Genomic DNA, 6,422 nt, shown 5'->3' with positions numbered 1-6,422 from the left:
ACTCAGAATTTCACCACGACCCAGTATATATACTTTATGGGGTCTTAGAGCAATATTTCGATGTGTTACAAATGGAATGACAAAGTTAATATACCCCCATCCTATGGTGGAGGGTATAAAAAGATTTCCGCTACCGTGACTCGAACCTGTGTTTTCTGCACCCTACGCGTTAATAGTCGCCTTAGCACATTGCACCACCGAGGGAGTTGTCATAATAACGTCTAACGATTATTTTAAGATTTTTCATGGCCAAAGAAAAACGAATGCCGTTCATGAAATCGTGAATGCCCGTTGACGAAATTGTGAACATTCCGTTTTGATTTTTTGTGAACGTTTCCGTTTCATTTTGTTACCGTCTGTTCACGACTATGGAACGTAATTTTTTCTATTAGTGGTTGTACTTTCTCTCCATTGATGTCCACCGGACTATTGACTCGTAATTCAGAATTTTCCTAATGACTCTTTTATATATCCAGTGCGTCACCTTTGGATTCAGGCTCCACATATCAAAAAAATGAGGTCTCACAAAGATGCGAACCCCAACTCCAAGCTTGGTGTGATTCCTTGTCGGGGACTTGTAACCTATATTTACATCCAATGAAGGAATAGGATGGCGCGAAAAAATGTCTTATGATTTTTTATGTGTACAGAAAAAAAACACACACACATAAAAATATCAGTAGCGATATGATGAAGGCACATACTAAAATATACCTCTATATTGTCGTTAGGTTACATTATAATAGTTTTGCTATATAGCGATGTAGCATTTCAATGCACGAATACGATTCTTGAATTAAATATCAGTTAATGCAACATGCATTTGAAGTGCACGCCGGAGTAAGAAGGACCGGTGTTAAATTTGCACATATCGATTGTACTATACGATACAAAGGACTCATACATATGTTTTATAAATATGTTTTTTTTATTTATTTATTTAATATCCATGACATACAAAGAAATGCATATGATAAGTAGTTACTTGCAACATCAAGGAAGAAGTGCATAAAGGGCTATTGGTTTTTTGTGCATATTTAAGTTAATGCCAATATAGTGCTGCATAATGTGGACTCTGGTTAAAAAAATAGGTAAGAAATGAGATTGAAAAATCTTGTGCACATCTTAAGTTAAATAAAACACAAGTAAGGAAAGTCTAAAGTCGGGCGGGGCCGACTATATTATACCCGGCACCATATTGTAGATCTACATTTTTGATATCATCTCAAATCCATCAAATGTGTTGGGTGCTATATATAAAGGTTTATGTTGCCATATACATTTATTTAAATCTGACCCGATCTGGACAAAATTTGTTAGAGTTCTAAAAAATTTATAGAGTTTAAATTTAAATCGGCTAATTCCCTAGGGAGGAACACAATGTTAGTAAAAAACAAGTAAGGAAAGTCTTAAGTCGGGAGGGCCGACTATATTATACCCTGCACCACTTTGTAGATCTAAATTTTGCGATACCATATCATATCCGTCAAATGTGTTGGGGGCTATATATAAAGGTTTGTCCCAAATACATACATTTAAAAATCATTCGATCTGGACAGAATTTGATAGACTTATACAAAATCTATAGACTCAAAATTTAAGTCGGCTAATGCACTAGGGTGGAACACAATTTTAGTAAAAAAATATGGGAAACATTTAAATCGATATATATGTATTAGAAGTTTAGGAAAATTAGAGTCATTTTCACAACTTTTCGACTAAGCAGTGGCGATTTTACAAGGAAAATGTTGGTATTTTGACCATTTTTGTCGAAATCAGAAAAACATATATATGGGAGCCATATCTAAATCTGAACCGATTTCAATCAAATTTGGCACACATGACTATATTACTAATTGTACTCCTAGTGCAAAATTTCAACCAAATTGGGCCAACACTCTGGCTTCTGGGGCCATATAAGTCCATATTGGGCGAAAAAAAAATATATATGGAAGCTATATCTAAATCTGAACCGATTTCAATCAAATTTGGCACACATGACTATACTATCAATTGTACTCCTTGTGCAAAATTTCAAGCTAATCGGGATAAAACTCTGGATTCTGGGTCCATATAAGTGCATATCGGGCGAAAGATATATATGGGAGCTATATTTAAATTTGTCACGCATAGCTACAATGCTAAATCTTCTCCCTGTGCAAAATTTCAACCAAATTGGGCCAAAACTCTGGCTTGCATGACCATATTAGTCCATATCGGGCGAAAGATATATATGGGAGCTATATCTAAATCTGAACCGATTTCAATCAAATTTTGCACACTTGACTATACTAGTAATTGTAATCCTAGTGCAAAATTTCAACCAAATTCAAAATTTCAGCCAAAAATCTGGCTTCTGGTGCCATATAAGTCCATATCGGGCGAAAGATATATATGGGAGCTACATCTAAATCTGAACCGATTTCAATCAAATTTGGCACACATGACTACTACCATTTGTACTCCTTGTGCAAAATTTCAAGCTAATCGGGATAAAACTCTGGATTCTGGGTCCATATAAGTGCATATCGGGCGAAAGATATATATGGGAGCTATATTTAAATCTGAATCGATTTCAACCAAATTTATCACGCATAGCTACAATGCTAAATCTACTCCCTGTGCAAAATTTCAACCAAATTGGGCCAAAACTCTGGCTTGTAGTACCATATTAGTCCATATCGGTCGAAAGATATATATGGGAGCTATATCTAAATCTGAACCGATTTCAATCAAATTTTGCACACTTAACTATACTACTAATTGTAATCCTAGTGCAAAATTTCAACCAAATTCGGCCAAAAATCTGGCTTCTGGGGCCATATAATCCATATCGGGCGAAAGATATATATGGGAGCTACATCTAAATCTGAACCGATTTCAAAAAAATTTTGCACACTTGACTATACGACTAAATGCTATGTTTTTACAAAATTTCACGCAAATCGGTATAAAACTCTGGCTGCTGGGTCCATATTAGTGCATATCGGGCTATATCTAAATCTGAACCGATTTCTTCTAAAATCAATAGGGTTCTATTCTGACTCAAATTAGGAACATGTGTCAAATTTGAAGGCGATTGGACTTAGATTGCGACCTAGACTTTGATCACAAAAATTTGTTCACAGACAGACGGACGGACGGACGGAGGGGCGGAGGGACGGACGGACAGACGGACATGGCTATATCGACTCAGGAGCCCACCCTGAGCATTTTTGCCAAAGATACCATGTGTCTATCTCGTCTCCTTCTGGGTGTTGCAAACATATGCGCTAACTGTTCCACAGTGTGGCGCAGGGTATAAATATAGGAAACATTTAAATCTGAAGCAATTTTCAGGCAACTTTGCAACAGTGTATTTATGATTTATCGGTCGATAGATATGTATTAGAAGTATAGGAAAATTGGAGCCATTTTTACAAGTTTTCGACTTATCAGTGACGTTTTTACAAGGAAAATGTTGGTATTTTGACCATTTTTATCGAAATCAGAAAAGCATATATATGGGAGCTATATCTAAATCTGAACCGATTTCAACCACATTTGGTATGCATAGTTACAATGTTATTTCTACTACCTGTGCAAAATTTTACGTAAATCGGATTACAACTTTGGCCACTGTTGTCATATGAGTGCATATCGGACGATAGATATACATGGGAGTTATATCTAAATCTGAACCGATTTCAACCCCAAATTTTGTATGCATGGCTAGAATATCAATTCTACTCTCTGTGCAAAATTTCAATTAAATCGGATTACAAATTTGACCTCTGGGGTCATATGAGTGTAAATCGGACGAAAGATATATATAGGAGCTATATCTAAATCTGAACCGATTTCTTCCAAAATCAATCGGGTTCTATTCTGAACCATCATATTTGAAGGTGATTGAAGTTAAACTGCGACCTAGACTTTGATCACAAAAATGTGTTCACAGACAGACGGACATAGGGACAAGGCTACACCCAGAAAAAAGGGGCTCTAATGCCAACTGAACTTTATTTTAGTTCATGAAGATTAGTTGATTTTAGTTAAATTTTGCACAATATGAGTAAATGTTCCTTTGTTGAATAATTTTTTGCTAACTTTAATGACATGAACTAAAAATAAGAAAAAAAGTTGTATACAAATATAGTGCACAATTTTACTAAAAAATAAAATAGTTCATATTTTCTTAAAATGGCAGAAGTTTGCTTAAATTGAGTTCATAAGTCTCTCAAATGAGTAAATTTTACTAAAATTGTACCTGTCATGAACTTCGTATAGCGCTAAAGACATTTTAACAATTTTTAAATCCAATTTTTTCTTTCAACATATGAAATTTTCTTAAACAAGAGAAAAAAATTTATTATTTTTAATAAATTTTCTTCAATTTGACAAAAAGTATTAACTTATTTGTAACATGTTGCAATTAGAAAACAATTTTAGTTAAAATTTTCTAAAATAAATCTACATTTTCTTCCACGCTGGGTTCACTTTTTTTTGGGTGGGACAAAAACCTCCCAGCAAAAAAAGCGTCGCCAAAAATGTAATGATGTTCTTTTTGGGCTTTATTTCACTTCCATTTTGGGACCTTATTTCTTTGATGCTTATTTCCCGGAGCCAATTTTGAGAAAATTTTCTATAGAATTAAAATAAAATTTTAAGAAAATTTTCTATAGATATAACATGTTCTATAGCAATACAATTTTGACAAATTCTTCTATAGAAATAAGTTTTTGAGAAAATTTTCTATAGAATTAAAACAAAATTTTAATATTAAAAGAAAATTTTCTATAGAAATAAAACTTTAACAAAATCTTTTATAGAAATAAAGTTTTGAAAAAATTTTCTATCGAATTAAAATAAAATTTTAATATTAAAAGAACATTTTCTATTGAAATAACATTTTGTTAAATTCTTCTATAAAAAAATTTTCTATAGAAATAAAATTTTGACAAATTCTACTATAGAAATAGCATTTTGAGAAAATTTTCTGTAGAAATAAGAATTTGACAAAATTTCCTATAGAAATAAAATTTTGACAAAATTTTCTATAGAAATAAAATTTTGACAAAATTTTCTATAGAAATAAAATTTTGACAAAATTTTCTATAGAAATAAAAATTTGACAAAATTTTCTATAAAAATAAATTTTTGACAAACTTCCTATAGAAATAAAATTTTGACAAAATTTTCTATAGAGATGGTAGTTTTGACTTGAAATCTGTACATTTGAAAAACAATGCCATTCAATAAAGGCCAATTATAAAAACAAGTATATACGGCCGCGACTTCGGTCAGGCCGAATCTTATGTACCCTCCACCATGGATTGCGTAGAAACTCTACTAAAGGCGGTCATCCACAATTGAATTACTTGGGTTGTGGTATCTTAAAACTTCTTAACATCGTTTTCTAAATTGTTAGTTAGTCCATACATGGTATATATTAGACAAAAAAGTATGTGTAGGTAAGTCGACAAATCATTACGAATTGATATGGACTTTTGTACGGTACGTAGAGAGCCAGAATTAAAATATGGGGCTCGCTTATATGGGGCCTACACGCAAAAAAATAATTCTTTCCTCACAAACGAAATTTTAGACAAACAAAGTTCGTTTCTTATTTGCTTTTCGCTGTACGGAAGTGTATTTGGAAGAAAAGTATATACTTTTTGTGATCTTTTCCAGGATGTAACAACAATTTCATATAGACTAACTAAAAAAAAAATTTTTTTCTTGCTAATTGCATTTTCCCTCACATCTTTCTCACATCCACGAGTTTTTTTAGTTCTTAACACCTTTTCCTGTAATACCAACAATGTAGAAGAAATTATACGAATTTATAAATTTTTTAAATTTTTTTACCTTTCGCCTGGACGGAGAATCGAACCGTGGACCATGCACTTTGTAATCCAACACACTAACCACTGAGCTATGTACCTGTTATGGTCATCAATAGATAATTATCCATATAAGTTATATTTATATAGCATAGCTTGCGGCGCCCACGAACCGAATAAACAAAGTTTATTTAACAGAAACAAACATTTAGTTTGGCACCGTGGAGCAGTGGTTGCTACGTCTGACTCTCATGCCAAGGGTCGTGGGTTCGATCCCTGCTTCGACCAAAGTTTTTTTTTTTTTTTTTTTTTTACATACATTCTACATATGTTCGGAAGATTCCGAAAAAAAAATGTTCAACATTACACTGTTCTATATTAAATTTTGAACTGTAAAATGTGTTTTATTAAAGACCAAAAGTCAGAAAAGAACAGTGTTTGATATAAACGAAATGGACTCTGTTGTTGTTTCAAAAATAACTTTTTTTATTGAAAAAGTAAAAACTTTGTAACAAACGAATTTTTTTGGTGATAAAAGTTTAAAATTTTCGAAGCAATTCAAAAAACTCTAATAAAAGAAAAACGTTTTCGGTACAC

Source organism: Haematobia irritans, chromosome 5, assembly GCF_050003625.1.
Source record: "Haematobia irritans isolate KBUSLIRL chromosome 5, ASM5000362v1, whole genome shotgun sequence".
NCBI classification, from domain to species: Eukaryota; Metazoa; Arthropoda; class Insecta; order Diptera; family Muscidae; genus Haematobia; species Haematobia irritans.
Note: the sequence above shows the minus strand (reverse complement) of the source record.